The sequence below is a fragment of the Melopsittacus undulatus genome, chromosome 2, assembly GCF_012275295.1.
Source record: "Melopsittacus undulatus isolate bMelUnd1 chromosome 2, bMelUnd1.mat.Z, whole genome shotgun sequence".
Classification (NCBI taxonomy): Eukaryota; Metazoa; Chordata; class Aves; order Psittaciformes; family Psittaculidae; genus Melopsittacus; species Melopsittacus undulatus.
The window spans coordinates 72,196,978-72,223,906 of NC_047528.1; positions in this window are offsets into that span (position 1 = coordinate 72,196,978).

The window sequence follows — 26,929 nt, forward strand, 5'->3', positions numbered from 1 at the left end:
GCCAGATTAGGTGAAGTCAGGATCTGGCTGCCTTTCTTTAAGTAAAAAACATTGTATCAGGTGACGGAAGAGCTTCCAGCTATTCCTGTAATATACAAGCTTTCTCAAAATCATGTTTTCTTTTTAATTAACAAAAGACAAAGTTGTAAGACTGCTAATAGGACTCAGAGAGCTTCAGAAGCCAATCTGAAGACACTTTTATCATAAAAAAAATAAAAATCTTGCACTTTTTACAACTTCAGACAATTTCTGTGACTCTGTAGTTATAGAATATGCCCTGCATCAGACTAAAGTCAGTCTTCAAGATTGCTCAAGAGAGGGAACAGGATTCTTAACTCCCTCACAATGTAGGTGTGAATTAGTTGTCCTGCACAGCATGTAGCATGCTAAAGTGTGAATGATCCCTGAATCTGTAAGGAGCTACTCAGAAGTGGCTGCTGTGTCTCAGTGCAATGAGGAAAGGATTATGTGTCTCAGTGATATGCAGCCCACCTAGGGTCTGACCTTCCTTTCCTAAAGTCATAGAATCATAGAATCATAGAATAGTTAGGGTTGGAAAGCACGTGAAGATCATCTACTTCCAATCCCCCTGCCATGGGCAGGGACACCTCACACTAAACCATATCACCCAAGGCTTCATCCAACCTGGCCTTGAACACTGCCAGGGATGGAGCATTCACAACCTCCCTGGGCAACGCATTCCTGTACCTCCCCACCCTAACATTAAAGAACTTCCTCCTTATATCCAATCCAAACTTCCCCTGTTGAAGTTTTAACCCATTACCCCTTGTCCTATCACTACAGTCCCTAATGAATAGTGCCTCACCAGCATCCCTGTAGTCCCCCTTCAGATACTGGAAGGCTGTTACGAGATCTCCACGCAGCCTTCTCTTCTCCAGGCTGAACAGCCCCAACTTTCTCAGCCTGTCTTCATATGGGACGTGCTCCAGTCCCCTGATCATCCTCATGGCCTTCCTCTGGACTTGTTCTAACAGTTCCATGTCCTTTTTATGTTGAGGGCACCAGAACTGCACACAGTACTCCAAGTGAGGTCTCACAAGAGCAGAGTAGAGGGACAAAAGTCAGGGAGCAAAGTCAGGCAAAGTGAGGGAGGCTTTGTTTGTTGTTTAAATGAGGAGTACCCTAATGAACTGGGCGTTGGACTCACTGTTAGCCTCAGTTAAAATTCTGCAGTGTAGGCAAAGATCCGAAATGTACTTTTTTTTAAAATAGCAGTCTATTCCCCCCCCCCCCCCCCGAATCAATTTACATGAATTTAGATGTGGGTTTTTTGTAAACAATATCTCCATTATAAAATAAAATTAGCAAACAATGCCTTCGTTGTCAAAGGCTCATCAATCAGTACAGCTTAACAGTACAGGGCCTGAAAAAGTAGTTCTGTCTCCTGCTTTTTAACTATTGTTGTCCATTATATTTACCATAAAATTACATCACAGTTGTTAGATATTCGAATTGGGTAAAGTTTGTCCTATGAGCAAATAAGAAGACCTCCTTATTTTATTCCCCAAAAAAGGATGTGTTTTTCTCTATTAAGCTAAACCATTCTTTCAGGGCTTAAGTCAATACTCAGTACTCAATAAACACATATCTCATTTTGTCTTTAAAATAGAATAAGAAGAAAAAGAAAAAAAACCAGCTTGTTACATTTTCAGGAGAAGGATCTGTCCTTTTTCATGTGTGTAACACCTGACACTGAGAATTTTGATCTGACTGGCATTTTTAAGCACCATAAAAATTAAACAAAACATATAAACACTTGCACACAAAGGATTTACAATACAGAAGATTTAATTGTAAAATGAAGTTTCTGCAATAATTGTTTACTTTTTTATTAACTACGTAAATTTATCAAGAGTGTGTGATTTTTCATTGCTATCTGAATATTACATTGTCCCAGATTCATCCATACCACAAAGCAGAGGAGTCATCTGGGGTTGGCTCTGTTTTCTGGGTGGATGAAAAATACTGTCTTTTTCTTTCCTTTTTTTACTAAAGAAATATGAGAAGTGGAATGTGAGTCAAAAGAAAAAAATAGTAAATGTTGCAAATAAAGATTTATTGCTGCAATATTATGCTCAGCTTTGTTGCAAACCCTATGATCTTTAGAGTTTTTGACTTGCTTACAGACAGATTCTCTAGCATTGGAACCCTGACATCTGTGTTTAATATAAGCACTGTTTCTAGACATCTTCTGGAAAACAACACTAAAAATAAAGACAGAAGATGCACATTTAAAAAAGCCACTGTTGAATATGTGCAAGTGGGACTTCATAACGGTTATTTCAACAAAGGAAGAAATGTGTTTGTTTGAATTCCATGGAATATTTTTCCTTTCTCTCCCCTCAAGATACAGACTATTATGTGGGTTTCAGATGAACCAGATTTTATGCTGGTATGGAACTGAGAAATTCTGGCATCAAAACATTAATAAACACAATGTTGAATCTCAGAATAAAACTGTCCATCATGGTTTGGCAAACATGGCACATTTTGGAAATAAAGTTGTTTGAGTAACAGATAAACAGTTAACCACCATCACCACTACCTCCCCCCCAAAAAAAAAAATAATAAAAAGGATTTTATTTAGTGCCTTTTTCTTTCATACTTACTGCTAACTTTATTTGCTTCCTACACTGGATGATGTTACTGAAGTACATAGTTTGCTGCAGATCTAGAGTACAGGATATGATTGATGAGAACTGAAGTCTGGACTGCTGTATTCCTTTTCACAGTGGTTTCTTTTCTCTTTTGTAACCTGGTAATACCAGCCTGACAAAGCCTTGCCATAACTGGTCTGGGCAAACTGTTCCTTGTGAAAAGAAAGCTCTTCAAGGAATCAGAAAACCTGTCTCACATTCAAAATTTTTATTTTGAGAAAAACTTTTATTTGATGATGTTTGGGTAAGTTTCATAACCTTTTTGGAATTTAGTTTCCTATTTCTGAACAAAAGTTTGGATAATGCTTTCATTCTTCATTGGCTAAGAAGCAGTGAGAAAAAAAAAAGTGGCTTGTTATTTTGAAATAGATTTTATTTTTTCTATCAATACTATGTGAGAAAAAGTGCCATGCATGATAATTATTTGTTCTTAATAAATAATAAGGTGTTGCATACAGAAAATATTGCAGCATACATTATAAAACACAAATTAAGAGAATAGTACCCTCTCATCTCTCAGGAAGAATATGAGGTTTTTATGCTGAAGTCTCAAGGGGACAAATACTGCAGTGCACAAAAAGAAGTAGAAAATGTTATTTATCACTTACCTGAAGGGTATCATGGTACTTTTAAGGAGAAAAGAGAAAATTAAATTATAACCAACTAGCTGTAAAAGTGATAAGAAAACAAGACAAATAAAGTATTTTCTCTCTTCAGTATTCACTATAACCTTCTGAGTCTTATAAGGAAACTGCTACTTCACATCTTGCTTCTTATCCTTGTAGTGAAGATCACCAGCTACCTTTAAATTCAACTTTTCTGCTACTTCTTAGTCTTCAAGTTCTAAAAGCAGCTAGCTTCCCTTCCAAATAGAAGCCGATTTCATGTCACCACACAATGTCAAAGCATAGCTAAAAATCAGTAAGTTTATAAAAAAGGCACTTTTGTAGTCAACCATGGGGTAGATATTTTTCAGTCAGACCCCCTCTAATCATTAACTGTTAGAGGCCCTGAATGTCACAATTTGGAAGTCATAAGCAATCTAAGCTGTTCTTAAATGCTAATATTGGTAAGCTCTACCCTACACATGGACCTTCCCTATATGAATAATAGGAGCTTAGAAAATCAGGCTTATCATTCTAAGACAATTAATCATAGAATCATAGAATAGTTAGGGTTGGAAAGCACCTGAAGATCATATAGTTCCATCATGGGCAGGGACATCATCATGGCAGGGACACCTCACACTAAACCATATCACCCAAGGCTTCATCCAACCTGGTCATGACCTGCCAGGGATGAGTATTCACAGCCTCCCTGGGCAACGCATTCCAGCACCTCACCACCCTAACAGTAAAGAATTTCTTCCTTATATCCAATCTAAACCTCTGCTGGAAGGCATCTAGGTAGTATCTGGAGGGTAGTCATGATTATGAAAATATATAGGCAAATGGAGTAAGTATTTACTAGGCTGAAAAGCAGCATATAAATGTAGCAGCATCAGCGGACAACAGTGGAAGAATGAAATGGTTGTCAGGAAAGATACATTGAATCACTCTATACATTGCTGATACAAATGGTATCTTGTCTTAGCCTAAAACTACAGGCAATCTGCATTACTTCCAATGGCTCAGGTCTGTTAGATATTATTTTGCAGGTTAGTTCTTACTAACCTTCATGCACTGATGTTGCAGATCTGCTATCTTGTCTATTTCAAACTGTATGCAGCTGTACCTCTGTGGAAGCTGCTTGCCTAAATAGCACAATAGATTTTGGTTAGTATAATAGACTTTAATTTTAGTCTGAAACAATTGTCCTAGTATGACAATGTAACGAAACACGGTTTGAAAATTATCCAAGCTTTTGGGAAACTGATCTCAGCTAGCAGGAATAAGAGGCTGGCCATTTTATACTATGGAAAGATACATGTTTGGAAGTGTCTATGTGGTCTTCCACACCATCCTTGCCACCATGAAGGAATAACTTCAAATGCCAGTTACCAAAACTGCCTCTAAGCAGTTTAAAGGGAGAAGAAAGACAGGATGTCAACCGGCAGCAGTACTGCTGGTACCTTGCACTTTCATTGCTTGTAGCCCCAACTCCTCTCACCAACCTGTGCATATACTTCGCTAGCAGTGTATTTCAGACAGCTTTTGATCCCCACTTCCAGTATTGTTCCAGGTAAGCTGCACTCAGATAAGACCCCAGGACTCAGAACTATCATAGACATTAATTAGCAGCAACCAGATATCATGGCTAATTTGTAAAAGGAAATGACTGCAGTTATAACTATTTAATTATGCACTGAAAATAAGTCACAGATTTTTGTCAGGACATACAGATCAGATACCCATCCTTTCTCTTTCTGAATACTGACACTAGCTTGCTCTCCATATTTCTCTGGTAAGGTTTTCCCAATCATTCCTTGAGGTGGGTAAAAAGAGGATAGAACTGTCTCTTTAAACTCAACACTCTGAAAATGTTGTATCCCTCGAATACCTTTTATAATATGTAATTTTTATTTTTGTCCTTTGATGGCAAGGTAGTTTTTACCGTTTCACTTTAGTGCTGTTAGGAAATTGAACCAGCTATAAACTCAGCATTTATTTTGTATTTGACCTATTTTTATACTCACTGATGAAATTTGGGCAAAGAATAAGCAGATAATTATGTAGAAACAGTGTAATTATGTTGAAACAGTGCTAAGAAATGCTAGGAATGGTTTATGCAAATAAGAAGGAGATATTATTTTCAATCTTTTCCTGAGTATTTCTACTTTATTGCCTAATAGGATAAAGTGTCATGTCCCAGAGATTCATTTGCTTGTCCATACAGTAACTTATTGTTACATAAACATAAGGGGGAAGTTATTATGTCCCCTAAGGGGTTAGTTCTTAACTAAACTTCTGCACATGAGGGATTTGAGAGAAAGATTATATTTTTAATTATAGAATATCTTTGTTCTAGAATCTGGGGGTTAAAGCAAGAAGTGGTGAGGGAGCTTGGTCCTTCCATTTATTTTTTTAGGCAGCCTGGCTAAAGGTGTAAGGAAAATTTTCCGTTCTTGCACTTCTTATTGCATAGTGTACACCAGCCTCCTAAACATTCCTAATAAGGGCAGACAGGGAAACCTGTCTCAACTTATGTGAACAAATAACATATACAGTTTATCTGTGTGTGTTCTCTTTGGTTGGTTGGTTGTTTTATTTTACTTTTTAATGAAGGAAAAAGGAAAGCAGAAATAAAAAGAATCTTGGGAACCAGATTTTTATCTATTGCTGGTTTCACAACCTCAGGTTTTCATGGCAAAATCAGTTGTTTTGAACATGCGTATACATATGCTGAGATCAGTAGAAAACAAAATAAAGCTAAATACAGGTTTACCAATGGGAATGTGTTCAATCTCAAAGATTTGGTTATTTGTGTCCTCAGTAACTTCTCAGTACAGAATGTGTTCCTTCCCATCTTTAAATCTGGTTTCTTTTCCGTAGAAACCAGGAAAAAGGGGGAGAGTGCAGCAGAATTTGGTACAGATGTGGGTCCTGACACATTACGGTTCAGAGGCAATCAGGTTGTTCTGTGAAGGTGGGAATTGACAAGTGCTTTTCCATTCCTAACCTACATGTAAATTGAAAGTCTGCTTCCTGTTTCCATTGATGTCAATAACAAAGCAGTGTGACTCCGTCTTGGACAACTACCCCTTCCTCTATTGGAACCTCCAAAACCATGGAGACAAATGAGAATCTTTGAGAATATAAGCCAAAAAAAGTTACTGTAGAGGGCAAAGGAGCAAGAAAGTGTAAACAGCTCAGTCATACTTACACATAATTACATAAGTCAATGGCAGAGCAAAGACTGGAAATAAGTCCTTTCATGTCCCAGAGAGTGTATCCCATATAAGTTTGTTCTTGGAATAATTGTAACCTAATTGCCTAAAAAAGTTTAAGATTTGTAGATTCCAAAACAAGATTAAAAACTGAAGCTGCAATTCCCTCGGATACAAAACTTTTGCAGGAATGAGATTAAAAATTAAAAAAAAAAATCCTGAAATGAATGAAACATTCTTACAAGTAGATTTTTTATTATTTTTAAAAATTCATAGTACTCCCTCTTTCTCTTCCTAAGAACACATTAATGCAATGGGGAAATGCAAGAGCTCCAAGGTTAAAAGAAAAAAGATGTTTAAGTGTACTTGAAAGTTTTGCACCTGGAAAATTGCTGTAAGAATGTGGGCTGCCTGGATGTTGTTTTAGTATAACTTTTTTTTTCTTTTGGAGAATGAGAGAAAGATGCAAAGGAAACAAGATAATTTACTTGTCAGAGAAAAAAATAATTTTAAGCTGTGCTTAATAGAGTCAATATTATTTCCACATTTTGCACAGGAGCTTTGTTATGACTGCTTTAAAGACTAGAGGTTGTTTCTATATTGGAGTGATGGGGTGCAAAAGAGTTAAGAAGCTACTAGGTTACTTGGATTCTCAGCTTATTTCTGTCACTGTGGTTTTCATGTGTTGACCTCAGTTGATCTTCAATGTCATCTTACATTTTTAGTTGAGTATAATGTTATGCTAAGCCTAAAGAAAAAACAAAACCAAAAAACCCCAAAGAACAAAACCAAACACCCAAACAAAACCCAAAACAAACAAAAAAACCCTAAAACCCAGCAAGCAGACCAAAATCATAGCAGACAGGACACGCAGCGTGATGATATCAAGTAAAGTTCCCTTGAGACTTAAAGTTTAAATCCCAGTCAGTTATTTCAGAGCTGAACCAGTTCCTTAGAGTAAAGCATAAGGTTAGTGCTAGGTCTAAGAGTTCAGATAGTAGGATTCTGAAGTGATTTATAAACTTAAAGGGTTTATTATGCAGGTACACGTTTCTATCTACCCTTCTATCAGTTTAAAAACATCATGAAGATTGTCCAGAAAAGAATAAAAAATACAACCTGAAGAAACAGCAGTCTTTGTATTGTTCCCTTTTCTGTCTTGCTGTAGGAGAAAATGGGTTCTTACAACATGATCTGAATGCCAGCAAGCCAGAGACCAGCTTATGAAAAGCAGATGCATTAAGAGAGCTTGGTGCTAATATCAAGGAACACTCCTTGCCACTTCATTAATAAGAAATGGTGGTCTTTCAGAAGTCTATACAACCAGACATATACAGTTTTGGATCCTGATTTTTTCTGAGGTGGCAGGAAGAAATCACTGTCTCCTTGCAACAAACCCAATAGGTGGCTGGTACCATCCATGGTGAGATGCAGCTACATTACTAAAAAAGGACTCATGAACTGAGGCAGTCTTTCCTATAGAGCATGACAAAGCCCACACAACACTGCAGTCAGTTAATAGTCTGTAGCCAGCTCAGTCTTGCTCTTCCCACCTCAGCAAATCCTGCCCTAGTTCCCCACCTAGCACAAGGCTTGTATAACAGGCTGTACTCTCACTTGTCAGAAGGATCTGAGACTGTTTAATACACAGTCTACAGCAGAGTGGTCTCTAATAATTTGGATTTGAAATGGTAAATATGTAAGTGATGACAGTAGGCCCAGACAGCTGCAGTCAGTAGACATACCAGAATTGAAATGATCCTTTCACAACAGTATTGCCATGTGCAGAAATTGAACTTGATGAAATAACATTCTGAGACTCTGAACATTACCAGAATTTTGCTTGCAAATGCCTATAGTAAAAGGACTAAATATGGTCTTTGCTACAGATTCAGGTTGCTTCTCTTCATCTGTTACAATCACCACCTTCTTCAGAAGAAAGTATTCTCTCTCTACACTCTCACCAAGAGATCAAAATGAAACCAGTGGAAAATAGTCCCAACCATACTCAATGATGTCTTCAAAACAGGAAATAACATCATACTGATTGCACTGAAAGGACGGACATTTTGTCCAAAAATAGGTGGTTTTTTTAGGGATCATATGCAACTTACAGCCAGTCTGACAAGAACCAAAGACATCTGAAATAGTGTTCTCTAAAATAAATTTCACAATTTCAAACAAATATAGGAGATTAGCTGATGGATTATAAAGGCATCTATATGGTTGGGGATTTTTCCTATTGGATGTTATATGGTCCCATAAACTGGAAGCTTCTAATCTTGGAGTGGTGACTGCTGACTCTCATCATCCTTGAAGTCAACTCTCCCCACAGATCCTTCCTAGCTAACAGAAACGGATTCGCAAAGCATATGCTGTAACCTAATATAATCTCAAATTCTCCCATCACCTCTGTTATCAAAGCTGGCCTAAATTGCAACAAAGATTTAAAGCTTGTTTTCTAAAGATATCACAGTATAGTCACAGTACAGCTGAGCATTCAATTTACTCTGTGTCTTTCAAGAAACCTCTAGAATGAACTAGAGAACATAGATTTCCATTTAATTGTTCTTGCTCTCTTTTTAATTGCCTCTTTCCCTTGTTTTTTAACCTCAATTTACTGTCCTAATTTCTTTAACACTTCCCTTGGCTTCTATTGAGTTCTCCAAAAGGTTTATGTGCTTTCTTGTCAGGCAATTTCTTTCAAGTTCCCATGGCTCTATTTTTAATAACACTGATACTTTTCTCAGCATATTTCTTGCTCTACATTTCTACTGGGTCTTTGATTTTTCACAGAAAAAGGTGACTTTTGTCAAGCCTTGTTATCACTGCCACAAATTCACTGCAGAAAGCAATCAGCCCTGGTACAGAATGTGATCCAAGAGTGTTACAAGGTCTCTAGTGCCTTTATGAATACTAGTGTATGTAATTAAGTCCTTTGGCAAAATCTGATGATACCTGCTGGAGGTGCAAAGGGCATTAAGCATCACATCCTTAGTAATACATAATCTGATTTAGTTCTGCAAACTTAAAATAAGATTTACCCTAGTGCTTTTGCTATTACTTTGCTATAAAGTGTTGCCTTATGCCTACTCCTTTCTTCATCTCTCAGTTTAACTGGTGATAAGAATATGGGTTACGCTTAATTAAAATGTCAGATCAGTGTTCTCATGACATAATCTTCTAAAAATATGTCATGAAAATGGTTAGGTTCTTTTTTTTTTCGTGGGGTGGGTTTTTTTTGTTTTGTTTTGTTTTGTTTTTCAGGAATGACATAACCAATCTTTTTGGAATAGAAGAATAAACCAAACAAAACAAGAAAGACTGATATGATGGATTGTATTGACCCAATGGTGCAGTGTATTATCAGAACAATATAGTTCTGATAGAACCGGAAACATTAATGTTCACTCACTCCCATTAGGTACCATAAACACTGCCAAATTATTTTTATAAAGGAAAAAAAAAAAAAAAAAAGCCAAGCACAGATAGCCCACATGACAAAATGAGCTATTGATTTGTTAATTTTGATCCAATGGTAGGCAGTAAACCACTTGCACCATTTATTTTTTAGATAGCATGAGGACATCATGCTGGAACAAGTAGGAGGAAGTTGTTCCCTACCCAAAAGAGCATCTATCCCAGCACAGTGTGAGGATTGTCACAGGAAAAAAGGATTAAACACATTCTAGCAGTCAGACTACAGCAACCTCTATACCTACCATGTACTCATCACTGAGTGTTTTGTACTGATCACAGTGTAGCTGTATTTTGAAAAGAGATAACATGATTAACAGTGTGGTCTTCTAATTTTCTTACAGGGAGTGCTTGCTGTGCATAAAGACTGTGCTGGAAGAAAGTATAATGGTGTTTATGAAAAAATTTGACAAATGGGCAATCTAGGTGAACATAGTTGGCAAGGTGGCTTTTGATAAGATTTAAATCTGTTGTGCTAAGGAAGCATCTGCTGTAGAATGGCTCCCTCACAATGAGCTCTATTAATAACTTAGATTTGCTAGCAGCATATGGTGTTACAAAAATATATACGAATGTTCACTTCGTTGCTTGCTAGACTGCCACAAAAATTGGCGTTGATTAACATTGCCAATGGGACTACTATAGATTTTCAAGCTGCCTCTAGTTATTGATTGGGTACCCCACTTCTATCTGCGACTTCTGGGAAAGCAAGGCGCTAGAACACACTCACAGTCTAACACACATGCCAGTGGGTCTTCAGCTTAATAAAATATATATATATATATATATTTTTTTTTTTTTGTGGGATAGTATATTCCAAAGGTAGCAGGAATGTCCAATTATCAGGAGTAAATTCGAACAATGCAAATTCAAACACTTTAAACATTGTCCTGTTCAGATTTGAACTGTCAATATCACAATGAATGATAAAAGTCTGAAAAACAATCAGAATCACTGAGCATCAGATCACTGAGGAGACCAGATCACTAATGACATGCTACTTAGCCGCTAGAGAACAGATTTCGGTACCTACCACCTCTATGTATCAGATTTTGAAATGCAGTATGATTCAGGTGAAAACTTTTCAAGTTTCCTGTCTGCCACAGTGGAGCATGTTACTGAAACAGCTTGATGAAGACAGAGAGCTTAGGAGATACTGAAATACATATTCACATGTAAACCTGCTGAGCTATGGCACAGCCTCATCCATATACACTCAGTTTCACTGATTAGGGCCACACTGTCAGACCACCTCTACCAACCTCTTAAACTATGTCAAATACAGTACTAAAGAGGCACCCTTATCTTTTTCAGGCAATCCTTCTTATTACTAAAAGAAGTGCTTTATATTTATTCAAGTTCATATGGATGAACATAGAATAAAATTGTTGTACCAAATGTTGAACTTAGTAGATGACACACGATTCTGCACTGTATCTTCTGGAAACCTTTCCACAATTGAAGATGATCATGGCAATCTCACAGCAGAATTCCATGCTATGTGAACATTTTATGACTTTTAAACAAAGATTTACAGATTATTCTGTAATTTGATGGGGGTTTAATGGCATCAGAAAGAACCTGCTTAGCTTTAACTGAGATTTAATTACTATTAAATAACACATTGTCTAAAGAAAATCTTTATGGTGAGGTTATTATTATGTTGCAATCCACAGCTCAGAGACAAGTTATTTTTTTGTTTTTTTTTACTTACTTCTAAAAGGGGCCTTTTTAAGAGTAGCTTAGTTTCAGCTGACTTTTGTTATGAACACGGTACTATGCAACATCGTGTTGTATCCAATGTACTCTATTTTACAAACCTAACTAAACAATTCAGAGCTTACCTAAAGCTAGAAGGGAATGGTTTATGACTGCTTGAGTTTCCTAAAATCAGCTTTTGGCAGTGAAGTACCCATACTGATCCTTCACAGCTCACTGGGAATAATTACCCCACCTGGGGTTTGCTGGCATTGAAATACAAGTTCATGAGACTGACTTCATACAAGATATCTTGTTTTCCTGAGAAATGACCACCCTGGTTTTAAAATCTTCAACCACATTCAAACTGCCTTCTGGCATTGTATATGTTCAACAGTAAAACACTGAAGAGTTAATGTAGCACTTAGAGTCAAATTTTGTGGGGTTTTTATTTTTTTTCTTTAATAAATGAGCTTTTAAAAGTAAAAACTGCTCCCAGATTCTTGTTAACGTTAACAACTTGTTCAGAAAATATAACATTACCCTAAACAAATACTTAAAAATAATAATAATTCTGTAATTATTGACAACAAAGAAGATAAACTGGAGTACACAACAGTCACAATACTTCAAGACACTACATGGAAAGGTTTTCTACCACTTGGGTATTTTGGATGTGACTGACTATAAGTCAAAACTATTAAGTAGGTTAAGTATTGGTACTGTTTCTTTGAAATCAACACAACTAAAAAAGTCCAGCATTTAATGATGTTTCCTTCTTTCCTGCACCAGTAGCAAATCATCTAGTCTTATGCAAGAAATATGAATGTAACTGATGCCCCTCTGTCTGGACACTGAGAGTATTTTTTTTTCTTGTTTCCATTCTGTCTGCATGTAACTAACTTGTATCAGTATAAAAAGTCCCTTTAAAACATCAACTAATATATAGACAATAAATGTTTTTTAAGATACTAGCTGCATGTATGTTCTTCCAAGCCCATAATTTTTAGGCATTTCTGATGTTATATGTAACACTATCTGATGCTACACCAGTACAATCACTCTTCCCCATCCTTTTCATTTCTGGAAAGGTCAGTAAGAGTCACATCCAATAGAATTTTCTTACAGCCCATTAGGCCAGAGTAAGGAGAGAGATGAGGCTTTCTTTAAACAACCTTTTATCCTGTGATTCTGTGATATTCCTTTACCACAGAATCACAGAATAGTTGAGGCTGCAAAGCACCTCTGGAGATCATCTAGTCTGACCTTCCTGGCCAAGCAGAGTCAGGTAGCACAGGCTGTTCAGGTCTGTGCCCAGTCAGGTTTTGAATTGTCTCCAAGCAGGGAGACTCCACAGCCTATTATGCCACCTGTTCCTGTGTATGATCATCCAGACAGTAATATATTATTGTCCTTCATTCTTTATTTCTACATGTGCCTATTGCTTCTTGTTCTGCCACCGGACATCACAGAAAAGATACTAACTTCAACTACTTTACTCCTCCCATCAGGTATTTATGTATATCATGTATATGATCCTCCTGAGCCTTTTCCAGGCTGAACAATCCCAGCTCTCTCAGCCCCTCCTATGTCAGATGATCTCTCAGTCATCTTTGTGGCCCTGCACTGGACTCACTACAGGAAGTATTCATGTTTCTTGTGCTGTGGAGCCCAGCACTGGACCCAGAGCTCCAAATGTGTTTCACCAGGGATAAGTACAGAGGAAGGACCAATTCCTTCAACCTGCTGGCAACACTCTTCCTAATACAACCCAGAATCCTGTTGGCCACTTGCAGTGGGGGCACATTTCTGTCTTGTGTTCAACTTGGTGCCCACCAGAACCCCAAGGTCATTTACTACCTACCAGCCTGTTTGCCCCCAGCTTGCACTGCTACATGGACTTTGCTCTGTTATGTTTCTTCATTCAATCTTTTTTATAAAGACTGTTTCCTATAGCTTAAATTAATACCATCAACAAGGATATCTAAACTCACGTTTCACTAGTTTCATATTTCATGCCTTAGTATGGTGGATTAAGGTTCTCTTTAACTCTTCATAAAATAGGGAATTGTATTGAAAGACATGTTTTCTGGCCTTGGGGTTTTTCCCCACCCCCCAATTGTACCACCTTTCTAGAGAGGTATTCCTTACACAGAGATGTGTTTATGTAAACCATAATTTTTCACACCAGAAAATAGCTTGTACAGTGCTTACCTTGCAGCCGAAAGATTTACACATGACTGTCAGGAGAGAGAAAGATATAATGACATTTCTGAGACTCAGATGGCAGTAAAGTAAACCACTTAAGTACCTAAGGAGGACAATGCAAAAGACTTGAAATTTTATACTATCATCACCAACTGAAACGTGGTGTCAGCTGAAGTTCCAACAACAAATAATATAACTTTTTATAACATTTCTAGATGATGTACTAGTTAAGGGAGTTTTTCACAGTACCTATAATTTATTGTGCTAAGTGATAGGATGATCAGTTGTAAAATTATTAATACCAGCTCCTTTATGAGGTCACCTAAAAGACTACTGTAGGGACTATTAACTCTTTTCCAAACATGTAGAAGACAGAGTTCATAAAAAAAGCATTGTTGTTCCAGAAGCAAGTTATCAGCAAAGACTTCTTTTCCAAAACCCTTGCTCATATTATGCTATGAATCATTATTTTAGAACTGCATGTCTCTATTTTAAAAAACTCAAATGCCTGGGTTGCTTCGTATAAGGAGTAACTACACGCATGATTTCCCTTTTTGAGTGATTAAAAAGGCTGAAGAAGTGCAGCTAAATCTATTCAGCTGGGACCAGTGAAACATCTGCTTTGCCTGCAAATTGCTTCCTTTAACAGTTTGTTTTAATGAGTTGGAGCTTCTCACAACTGCTGGGGTTTTATCATTATTTAGTTGGGGATGTGTGTGAAATTTTATCACACAATGGTATCTTGCAATTATTTTTTTTTTCCTTTAAAACAAATCTAAGTAGTCACATCTTTGTTATAAAAATTAATATATTTATGTACCAGCAGTACTTATATAAGTATTTATCTATGAATCGACATAGTTATTAAACCTAGCAAGTTTAAAACCAGTAGAAATTATATCTGAGTTTAGTAAGAACTTTTATGCATCATAATGTGTGAATAACAATCTCTCCTGAAGCAAGCTGGTGTCAGAATGACCTCCCTTTTCACTTCATTGTTTGTTTGATGTATTTTGTTTTCATATTGAGTGAAAAATATATAGACAGAGAACAAAAAGTGGTTTGTCTTACCCTAAACTTCTTGTGAGTAGCTACACTAATGTGACCAAAAGGCAAGGAAAGTGCAAATTCTGAATACTTTTCAGTTAAGAACTGCTGTGAGTCACCAAAACAGTGAAAGTCTAGTGAATGTCCACAGGAAGAAAAATGAATCATAGCTGTCTTCAGTACAAAGTTAAGGGAAACAATCAGTGCAGAGGATAGACACACTGTGGTCATGGAGAATTTACTTTGGCCTGTTGAAATCTGGTCCCAAGGTCTCAATGACCCATAGCAGTTGGATTGCATGAAAAAGGAGCTTTCTGGTCTAGATTCTGAAAGCAACCTTGTTCATGTGCTCTGAAATGACTTGTAATATCAAGTAAAGCAGTGGTAATCGAAGGCCATCTGGGAAATTAATTCAAAAATTACACTCCTGACCTTAACCTGAAATGTCATAGACAGTAGACAGAACAATAGTCTTTCTATTTTTTTCCTCCCAGGTGATGCTTCAAAGTATTATTTCTACCAAACTAATCTTCCCTTGCAGAAGTATTTTTCTCTCCAGTGATCCTTTCTGTTTCCTTTCTCTGGCTTGTTCTCTACATGGTAAAGAAATTTTATTGCTGCTGGCAAATGCAGCATGCATCATAGGATTCACAGGGAAAATTCTGCCAAAGATGAAACTGGAATTAACTCCAGATCAGCTTGTACATTATGCAATGGCATCATATTTAGAAATGATGTATCGGTTTCAGTTTAAAGAAACAAATTGGATTACAAATTTGCCCATGATGTTGTTTAGTCAAGTGTAAAATTTGTTTTTTTTTACATGCTTTGTAACATATGGTTGGAAATGTCACATATGGTTGGAAGTGTCAGCCAAAAGTCAAATGGCCATATTTCTCTCTCCTCAGATCCTCATTGTCCTTATATATTAATAATTTCCTAGATTCCCATTGTCCTGTTGGAATATTTCTATTTGCATTTTCATGTACACACATATATATTTATGTGCAAAGTATAAGTTAATGAACTGTCATCATACGGATTCAGAAACTTGCTTTGAAGTAAAGAACAAACTCGTTACATGTGTATTTTTTTAGTCTGCATCAGGAGTTTTCAGTATTTGTTATATACTAACTTATTCAATAAGCCACAACTTCCAAATATTTTAAAACATTAAAGAGATGAGTATAATTATACGGAATGTTTAAAAATAATGCTTATATGCTGCTATTGTCCAGAATATAATTACAAACTGAAACCCTGCAGGTATTTTATTAAATATGCATGTGTTATCCAGCCTGAGGTGATATGTATGATCTGTGAAATATGCTACTTGAGACAGCATAGGATATGATCAGTCAACTTAGTAATTAAAGCTGATATTTTCAATTATTTTTTAGGGAGGTCTGTTGTCTAATTCTCATTAGAACATCTGGGAATTGCGTACATGTATATCCATGACATCTATGAAAATTTCATCCACAGCTCCCTTGAAACTAGTCAGGTTGTATTTTGTATGTTGAATAAAAGAGGAATTTGTCACAATATTTTCAGAACTCCTTGTCAATCTTGATCAACTTTTTGGCTGTGTGCAAACTAAGATTCTCTCACCAAAGAGCTCTTTAAATGAGCTGTTACATTTGGCTGTTAAAATTGCTGTGAAAGCCTTCTTTCAGACTTAGTAGGTTGTTTATGAACAAGCAATGGAGTCATGTATTCGTAACCTCCTTCTTCCGCTCTTTCAGGAAAGATTGTCAGATGATTTATAAAGTAAAGAAAATAGACTGCATGCTTAGTGAAAGAAGGAGTGACAAAGGCTTATGAAAAGTGAAAACACAAGCAAATTTAGTACATGGTATTTTCCTGTCATCTATAAGAAAAAAATGTCTTTTACTTCCATACAACGCATGTTTAGGAAAGTGTTATCTTAATTTTCAGGTTGTCCCAGCTCGCATAAGGAAAAAAAATATTTATTTTAGTCCTAATTATTCTTTTGAACTGTATATCTGGGTATTGCATGGTATTTTCTTCGTAAAGAGCTCATGAATACTAGGCTAACAACAGGAACTATATAAAAGAAAATATTCATCATTCTTGTTGAATTGCAATAGATTCTAATTACATTGTCTTGTGTTTATGTTCTACATAATTTGATAATAAAATTTAAATTCCTAAGTCATTATAGAAAACTATCGAAACTGGTTTAGTTTTGGATTACTCTAGATTCAGGCTTTTTATGAAAAATATTCATGATGAAATTTGATACAATCTCAATCTGATATGATTGGCTTGTTTTTTGGATAAGCCAAGAGCATGCCAAATGAAATATAAAATTCAGTGTTAAATGTTAAAGGATTTAGATATTTATCTTTTTTTTTTTTAAGTTCCTTTGAACTCTTTTGTATCATCAGATTTCTAACCTATAAGGGAGGAAGAGCCAGTTCCTAGGGTAATGTCGCTAAGACTAGCAATTGTGCTCTCGAGTTCCCCTTCCCTCACTGGAGAAGCAGGTTTGGTCACTGTGAATAATAGTATGGTTATGAATTTTCAGCTATGTCTGCCTTAGCTCAGCCTCATTCTGTCATACAGCAGGTCCACAATGCAGTTTCTTTAAAACTTTATTTCTACCCAGTGTGTTCAGTCCCCCTGAAATTGCCAGCAACTCTGTCTTCATCAACATTACCATCACATGCCATGGTCTGACCATGTTCTCAGCATCATGACCATCAGTCCTTAGCTTCCTTTTCAAGGAGTGACAAGTCAGACTTCTGTGGCAGGGGCTTTGGAGCTAGGTGATCTTTAAGGTCACACAAACCATTCCATGATTCTATGATTGTGTGACCATACATGAGACGTTTGACACGCAGGTTCTCACTTCTGAGCTCCCAAAGAGGAATGTCAGAGCTGATCCATACAGCCAGCACACCCAGAGACTACTTGGCTGTTCCTACAGAGCCCATACATAGGCCATTTGGGAGGCCCTGTGGTATCCTCATGTTTGCCAGTTGCTACTCCAGGTCTTGCAGAGCTTGCCTTAATCTTGCTAGTACGGGGTGGCTGCCTTGGGTCTCACAGGGCATAGAACTGGACTATTACTTTTACATGCTTAACTTATTCCCCTAAATAAGTAGGATCCCAATCTTCTCGTTTTTTTGTTTTTGTTTTTGTTTTTTTTTAACATAATCAGCTAACATTGTTCAGCTGAAATACTTCAGAAAAATGCTACTACTCTTCAGAAGATTTCCTTTTGGTAGGAGATAATTTTACCAATTTGTTAGTTAAATATAGAATTGTGCTTGTTTCTTATAATGTGTCTCAGCTTCCAAAAAGATTGGGAAGCAGTGTCCTGGTTTTGTTGTTTTGTCATTTTGTTTTCTGATCAACCTGTATTTTCCAGAGGATGTAAGCTTTTGCTTGTGTTTTAATACACTCTGATCTCTCACTGCATGTTTCCAAGCTCTTCAGGTTATTAAACCCAAGTGAGTTACCTGGGATTTCTGGACATGTTTTATGTGCACATAATATATTTCCCTAATGAGGCAGTAAGTTCATGTGAAATATCCAACAGTAAGGAATTCTTCTGCAGGTATTCAGACTTGGTAGTGTCAGAATGTTGATTTTATCTTGGACAACACAGAGCGATACTTTAATCTTGCTTCTAGGTATAGCATTTGGATTCTGTGTAGCCTTCCACTGATATTTACATTGGTGCAAAATTAATATAGGTTTGGGGTTTTTTTTAGTATTTACAAATATTTTTATTATTTTGCACACATAATGTAAAGAGCTACAAAAAAGAAAGGCCAAACTAGAGATTATTTCATTGAGAAACATGAAGAAGGTGCTAAGAAAGGTGTTTTTTTGCTGTCAACTTGCATGGGAAGTATCCCTATGCAGGTAAAGAAATATCATTCCTACTCACACAACAAAAAAGGAAGCCACAATGCAACATTAGCACAGCACAGAGACTAAGCTGATGGACTTGGCTGCTCCAGAAGCTTTGCCTGTTTTCTGTTTTGCAGCATTTTTTCAACTAAAAGCACAGACAGAATGTCAGGTAGAAGTGTATGCTGTAAAGATGAAACTTCATTTAAGTAAGTGGCCTACAATGCATCCATTGTGTTCATTCAAATAGACTTTTGCATATAAGATAAAGTAAGAAAAGAGGCCACTGCATCACTGTCAGTGAAACCTTGATCTTCAATAAACATCTGCCTTCAGGATAATAAATGTGAGACCTGTAGGTAGAACAACTGAAGCAAAAAAAAACCCCAGAATGTATAAACCTTATAAATAAAAAAAAAAAAGTTTCTCTCTTTATTTTGCTCTCTCTTCATAGAGCCATAGGCACCCTCTCGACTGTAGACAGTACTTGTTGAAGAGGACAGCCTGTCTGTCACTACTGCAGCCCTTGTTGTCACTGCATGTTGCCCACTCTGCACGGGTCTCTCTTGCTTACCTGGACCTGCAGCCTTCAATACTGCCCCATCTTGTGTCTCTTTGGCAGCTCCTGGGGAGAACAGCAGCCTTTCCCCAGTATCAGCAGGGGAAAGTCTAGGCCAAAAACCACAACAGTGAAAGCAATTATATAGACTTAAATAAATATTAATTGGGTGAAAAAAATGTCACAGTAAATGGTGGCTGCATAATTTTTCTCATTAATACTTTTATTTTTTCTCTTAAACACACACAACTGCATGTGTCTGCCATCAGGATATCCAGAAATGCCAAAGATATCTAGTAAATGCAGAGCTCATCTGGCCTTCCTGAATTTTGACAGAAGTTATGTCTGTATCTGACTAGCTGGCTTTTGTCTTGTGATCAACTACACTTTTTTGTTATGCCAAGTTTTTTTTATGCTGTCAATAAACCAGGTCATAGTTTCAAATAATTTTGTTTGTGAAATTTCAGCATTTCTTTCCTGCTTCATGCTTTGTTATTTGTTCTATGTTGTTAAAAAAAAAAAACAAAACAAAACCAACCAACCAGCCAAAAAAAACCCACCTTGGTAAAAGCTTTAAAGTATTTCATTTGGCCTTTAGAAGTCATTTTCCTTGTCTATTAGGAAGGAGACTTAGGTTTTGTTACTTTTCCACAAGGTTAATTTCTCAATTTTCATGTTTTCATTAAGTGTATTTTATTTTGATAATGCCATTTTTATTGTTATAAAGCAGACTTTGATTGTAAAAAAAACCCAACCCAACACAAACCAAACTAACAAAAAATCCCTACCCCTTCTTGCTTTTACCAGCCATAAAGTTAGTTCACAATACATGAGAGAAAACTGATAACAGAAGAACATCGTGGATGAAATAATATATTATTTGTACACTTCACCTCTCTTAGAACAGGAAGAACTCCAAAAGAAATACATAGAGTCTCTGTATTATTGCTCGCTGTTTGGTTTGTCCCTGAGTTCTTAATAATTAGTCCTACCTCAATGCTTTCCTGCAGGTAATTCTTCGGAGATTCTCCTGCAAGTGAAATCTTACATTAAAAACCTAAAGAGATCCTTTAAATAAACTGGGATGTAAATAAAATTTTGCTGACAAAACCAAAATAAATTAGCAATTAAATATCCAATTCAGCAAAACATCTGATTAAATGCTCACTTTAAGCATGTGTTTAAACCATAGACCCAGTGGAATTTACATATCAATTTAGAGGTTGAAAAGTTGCAGGAATAAAAAAATAATGTCATAATTGTTACAAAACTGTAAAATAATGTACTTTCAAGGAAGTTAAACAGAAAACAAAGGAAAATAAAAAGAACACTTCCTATTTTTTTTTTTCTGCCATGCTCAATATGCAAATAAAAAAAAGAACCCTAAACAGCAGAAATTACACGGGTATGTTTGCTGGATTTTTTTTTCCCCAATTTTGTTACAGTAAATAATAGGAATATTATACAGGAGCTGAAAAAAAGTAGAAAAAGATCTGGATTCCACTCCAAGTTGGCTGAACTTTAAGAATCCTGTCCATTGCCAGTTTGGACTTGCAGTACAAACTCAGCTACATATGAAAGCAAAATTCTGAAACAGGCCAGGGTCAATTTTGTTATTGGCCCTACAGTATGTTAGCTGTTTTATTTACTTAAATGTTGAGATATGAATTGACTTAGCTACAAATGCACACTCACGCTTTCAGACTGTGTTAGCAGGTAGGAGATCAGTCCATGGGGACAAATGCAAATCTAAGGACAAACTTACAGATCTCTTGTCTATGGATGAATATTAATTATTCAAGCAGATCTCATAGAAACTCTAAGAGCCAGTATCACAGAGTATCTGGGTACTTAGCTGGTGATCCTTTCATTTCAGATATCTGATGTCTGTCATTATATAAGCCATACCTGCTGCAACAGCAAATTTGTCCATATGTTATATTTTATAACCTGTTTCACTTTTATTGCCCCTTGGGACTATTAAGCAAACACATAAACCAGCAAAAACCTTCTGGTTGTTACATGTGAAGTCTACAGGCACTTCAGAGGCTCCTCCACAGCCCATCTCACTTTACAACAGCTATGGATAGAAAGCAGCAACTCTTCTATAAACTCAACCATAAGTAATGAACTCCGTATGCTTAAATAGCTTGAGGAATATTAGTGAAGATGCTTAAAAATGTAGTAGGTGGAATACTTATATTCAAGTGAATTCTTATCAGAAAGCTATGCCATGTTTCAAGTTACACAGTTACATTCTGTACCATTAATAGAACAAAGAGCGGTATAAACTATGATGTACATTCAGGGTTTCACTTGATTAGTTAAGGGAAATATTTGTTCCTGGCCCATTGTCAGCTGTGTGATTGTGTATCAATGATGATAAGAAACTTTCACTAAAGTAAAGCTTTTGCCTGCTTAAAGATGACTTCATTCTGAGATACAATAAGTGCCTGCAGCTCCTGTTATAAACAGCTTGAGTATTGTTTTTAGCAAGCATTACTGTTAATTCTAGCCACCAGAAAAAAATGAAATCTGCAATTTATAAAAAGTCAACATGAATTTTGAGTGCACAGTGATTTAATGCAGTTGTTCTTTGCTTAATTTGTTCAGGTAATCAAAGGAAAAAGAAGGGCAACATTTTCAGACACTAAATGACTATAATAGTTAATCTTTAAAGTGTAAGAGCTTGAGCTAGACCAGAGTTGACATTCTGGAGTTCAATACAAATCTGGAAACTGAGTGTATTTTTGCAGATTTGGTTCTGGAGTACAGACCCAGCTGAAAGGGGTCATGTTGTTGCTTGGTTTAGTTTTAATTCTTGACTTAACTGGAATCAGATGAGGTACATGTGGAAATACACAGATGATATAGCCTCAGATGATGCTATAAAAATACTGTGGTGCAGGAAGGATACGCCTAGAGAAATCCCTTCAGTGATGTTGAATGTAAACATTAAGTGATGTTGAATATAAATTTGAGGAATGGTTTATAAAGAAAAAGACTACATAATTTTTACTGTAATTTGAAACGTTGAAAAACAGACTCTGTCACACACCCATCTACCTGACTTTCCCATGAGATTTTTATCCCAAGTGATGTCTCTAATTATAATTTCTGATATTTTCCACTTTTAAAAATAGCTTCTCATTCTTAGCATTTGATGAAGTTAAATGTATGCTTCTATAATCAGAGTAAGAGATAGGAACAGGGACATAATTACATGACAGACTGAAAAAGTCCAGAACTGGCAGAGGGTTTATGTAATAGTAAACTGATGAAAACTTTGTAATAAAATATGATATTTCACAAAGGGATGATTAGAGGTAGCTCCATAGGCATTTAGAATGATCGAATGAAGGTGAAAATAACATTATAATCAGTCCTTAATTTCTCTGGGGAGACAGTGGAGAAGGTTTATCAAATTTAGATATGAGAGGAGTAGGCCAAAAGGTTCATATTTGTTTATTATTTGAAAACCTTTGCCATGTGTTTTCCTAAACAAACAATCCATAAAGTCAGTGTGAAGCATTACAAATACCTTTAACAGAGCACTAGGCAATTAGCTCAGTGATATAAGCTTCTGAATGACAGTTCTCTCATTGCCTTCATATAAGATGTGTGATATACAATCTGCTACATAAATCACCAACACTCTATTTCTCCTGTAGGTTTCTTTATGCAGAGAAAGCCTAGTACAACCAGTGATTACAAATAATTCAATCATTCTTACCTTCTGTTCATTACCTCAGGGGATTTTCACCAACCAGACTGATGACTGAACAGTAAGTCAATTTTGCTTTTTAAAGAGCAGATATCTAACTTAATGGTGAACTCTAAACTGTCTAGAATCTTTGCAAAGGGGCAAAATAACCCCTGAGGAATGAAAAACAAGCTAATAGAAAACTTTGCAGTTGTACTGCATATAAATATGTTGTATTAGAAGTGGAGTTTCTATCATATAACAATTATTGAAAATATTAGTCCATCACAGATTCAATTTCCTCCCTAGAACCTGGAATAATCACAAATAAAATGTTCTATTCTGTTTTTTTTCCATGAGGCTTCTGTTTCAGGGAAGCCTGTGTATATCAGAGAAAATGTTCAGCCTTTCAACGTAAGACAAAAAAGAAAAGAAAAAGAAGTGGTGTTTAAATTAATCCAGAATGAAATCCAAATTTTATGCTTGGACAAAAAAAAGCAGTACACCTTTAGCTATCAGGTTGCATTTCTACAAATATATAGTAATATATGACATAGAAGTATGGATGAGAACAACCAATATATATGCTAACGATTTCAAATTAATTTTTTTGGGGGTAATTAGTCCTAATAGATAATTTTTAAAAGCAATATGCTCTCTCAGATGTCTTTGTCTTCCTCCACAGGTGATTCTCCCTTCTACTATTCTCTTGTGAGACCCCACCTCCAGTACTGCTTTCAGCCAACACAAGAAGGACATGGACCCACTTGAGCAAGTCCAGAGGGGAATCACAAAGATCATCACCTCTCCTATGAAGACAGACTGAGAGAGTTGGGCTTGTTCATCCTAGAGAAGGGAAAGCTCAGGGGAGACCTTATAACTGTCTTCTAGTACCTGAAGCAGGTCTACAAGAAATCTGGAGAGGGACTGTTTACAAGGCCATGTAGTAACACAACAAAGGGGAATGGCTCTAAACTGAAAAAGGAGAGATTTAGATTGCACATTAGGAAGAAATTCTTCCCTGTGATGGCCATGAGAGTAGCACAGGTACCAGAGAAGTTATGTCTGCCCCATCCCTGGAAATGTTCAAGGCCAGGCTGAATGGAGCTTTGGTCCACCTGATCTAGTGGAAGGTGTCCTTGCCTGTGGCAGGGGGGCTGGAACCATAAGATCTTTAAGGTCCCTTCCAACCTTAACCATTCTATGATTCTATGAATCAAACAAGTTAAGTGTTTGTGAGCCCCTATCACACACAGCTGTATTTTCTCAGCAGAGTATGAAAGTTACAAGGTAACATTGGTGATACTTATGTCACCAGAAATGGTGTCTTAACAATGAGATAGTCTCCTCCTATAATGTAATCTTTTGTAAAAACAGAGATGCTGAAGTTTTAGGTCTTTTTGAAACACCTATATGATTTCAACCTCTCACATTATACTCTTGAATCTTGAGTAGTTTTCTCTACTGAAACTAAAATATGAATCTCTAAATATGTGGCCTTCACCTTTTCATTTATTTCCACCATTTTGTTTTTTTACCAGTATGTGATAGCTCATTGTTTTGATCAAATTCTTCACTATTTACACAAAGCTTTATTGCAACCCATTTTACTTTGATTAGGCTTTATATAGTATACGTAAACAGATATCAATGAAAAAGTTGGAAGCAATTCAGACTCGAAACATTATCTCTCAACATCTCATCCAGAATTCCATAATCAGCAAATTGCTATTTACAATCTGTTCTTGCTGCGCTGTTCCATTATAATGTCTTGTCAGTCACATAGTTTGCTTACCATAATCTTCTATGAGTTCAAATTCCGTTCACATCCAACTGAAATAACATGCATAGCATTTCTGAGGAATGATATACTTAAAGCTGCCTGGTATGTCATTACTGGAAACAAACTTCTTTTTTTTTTTTAATAGAAAATCAGCTCTAGGGCTTTATCATTTAAAACAATTTCAAAAGCTACTGAATTCCAACATGAAAGCCTTACATAAAAATCCTTAAAATTACTGGAGATGTAACACTGACATTGACAAAGAAACTAAGCCAATATCATTACAAGCTGTTTTAATAACATGGTGAAGCTTGTTATTAAATATGTATTTGAAGAAAGACAAAGTGGTTATGGTTTAAGGGTATGTCAAAAATCTTCATAAACTTTGAAAAATTATCAGCGGTGTTCTTTATAGAATTTCAGGGGGAAATAAGATTGCACTTATGAATTGGAAAGGCAGAAGTACACTGTGCACCAGTTAAGGAATTTCTATGTTTTTAAGCAAGCATATTCATGAAAGACGTCCACCTGTAGCCAGACACTTCTGAACTCATGCAATATACATTTGGAGTTGTGAGATGTTGGCTGCAGGGCTGATTGGAACAGGAATGTAACTTTGTATCTTTTTTCCTCTTATCTTGCCCCCTTTCTGTATTTCTTAGATGCTCCTTTGGCTGAGTCTTTTGTTACTGCTGCTGTTCCTCTATTAGATTAATTTAAGATGAGAAGACACTGCTCACATTGTCTAGTCTGACCTATGGTGCAGTGGAGGACATCAGGCTTCTTTGAGTTATCCCTGTATTGAGCCAAATGTTTTGCACTTGACAAAACAATCTTGGATTAATTTCTATCTGTCATGCATTTCCATGACAGGCTATGTGAATTTGAATGAATGGACCACCACATTCGTCAGTTCAGCATAGCATCTGCTGATTTGCTGTCTCCGTAATAGAAACATAGTGGATCTTCCTCCTTGCACTTTCAGTTCAGCCATAAACAACCCTGTTAACACAGGTGAGATTGTGCAGCAAGGACAGAATACCATTTCCGATATTTATGGTACACCTCATGGGATGAAAATTTTCTTAGATGTGTCATTCTCTTCCGGTTTTATTTTTATTGTGGCTATTTTTAATCTGTGATTTTAACAAAGTCTTTTGCATTTAAAATCAGTCATTATTGGAAGACTTCAGGTATTTGTAACTATTTAATGAAAAGTCATTCCATGAAGTAAGAGAAGGAATGGATTACACTTCTATATGTCTATTTTTGTCTTGTTTGAAATCTTTCATGGATATCCTGTTAGTTTCCATTAAAAAAGGGGGAGGGAGGGAAGGATTCATTAATATCTAACTAAACTATCTTAATACATAGTCCTTCTAAAAACAAAGTAGGGCATCATCATCTTGCATGAGACAAATTTTACCCATAATACTTTCATTTTTTGTTGTTGGTTTGTTTTTTTCTTGGTTTGGATTTGTTTTGTTTGGGTTTTTCTTGGTTTGGATTTGTTTTGTTTCTAACTGATGTATTACACACCATGTCACGGCAAGTAAGTTAGATCATTTATTTCCACTGACAGTCACTACAAAGATAAGTAGAAAGATGTGTGCAGAAAATCAGAAGCCTTATGAAAACGATCTCCTGCCAAGACACTGTAACTTGTAATGGTAGTGGTAACCTTTAAAAGTGATAGTAGCCACTGACATTAATCATTCACATTTCATCTGGTATATTCTCCTTTAAATATACGAATATATATAATGATCTCCTAATTTTTTTAGGTATCAGAATGTCTGATAATTGCTGAAACTAATAACGTTTAAAGCTCATAAAGCATTTGATATTATGCATAGGTGAATTGAAAATATATCTTTAACATATCCTTATTACTGAGACAAGGGCAAATGGGAATCTAAATGTAATCCAAGAATCATTGCTAGTCTTGTAGGTTGAATTGTTTATCAATTTTGACATTGCTATTTGTATTTTCTGAAAAGCATCAGGTATCATCTGTGAAAATCACTTTTATAAATACAGATTCTGATCTTCTTTATATATATTT